We start from the raw sequence: 678 nt of genomic DNA, 5'->3' as shown, positions 1-678 counted from the left end.
ATGAAAGATAATTAAATAATAATAATAACAATAATTAGTAAAGATAAAAAAAAATTAAAAAATCAATTAAGACTTTTCAATGTTTTTTAAAAGAGGCTCTTATGCTCATCAAGGCTGTAATTCAAAATACAGTAGAACAGTTGTGAAATATTTGTATAATTTTACATATGTTTTTAATATATTGCAAAAATGTCATTTATTCCTGTGATGGCAAAGCCGAATTTTTACCAGCCATTGTGATTTCCTTCAGAAATCATTCTAATATGCTGATTTGCTGCTCAACATTTATTATTATTATTATTATAATTATCAATATTTCTACTACTACTGATGATGATTATGATGATAATGTATTATAATTATTACTGTTTTTATTAATAACAATCTTAATTTTTTTATTATTGTATTAATTATTATTGTTATGATTATTAGTAGTAGTAGTAGTAGTAGTAATAATAATATTATTAATAGTAATATTTTTATTTGTTACTGCTATTATTATTATTGTAGTTATAATTATTATATTTCATTAATTCATGTCTCTTTCAAATGTGTCTTTTCATATATATGTGTCTTATATATATATTTTTGATACCAGCATGGCTCCGCAAATCGCAACAAGGACGCTGAGCTCCGCGATTCTTCTATTGTTTTTGTTTGTTTGTTCTGTGTTTTGTC

The sequence above is a fragment of the Sinocyclocheilus rhinocerous genome, unplaced genomic scaffold (assembly GCF_001515625.1).
Source record: "Sinocyclocheilus rhinocerous isolate Xijiao unplaced genomic scaffold, SAMN03320098_v1.1 scaffold56, whole genome shotgun sequence".
Classification (NCBI taxonomy): Eukaryota; Metazoa; Chordata; class Actinopteri; order Cypriniformes; family Cyprinidae; genus Sinocyclocheilus; species Sinocyclocheilus rhinocerous.
Note: the sequence above shows the minus strand (reverse complement) of the source record.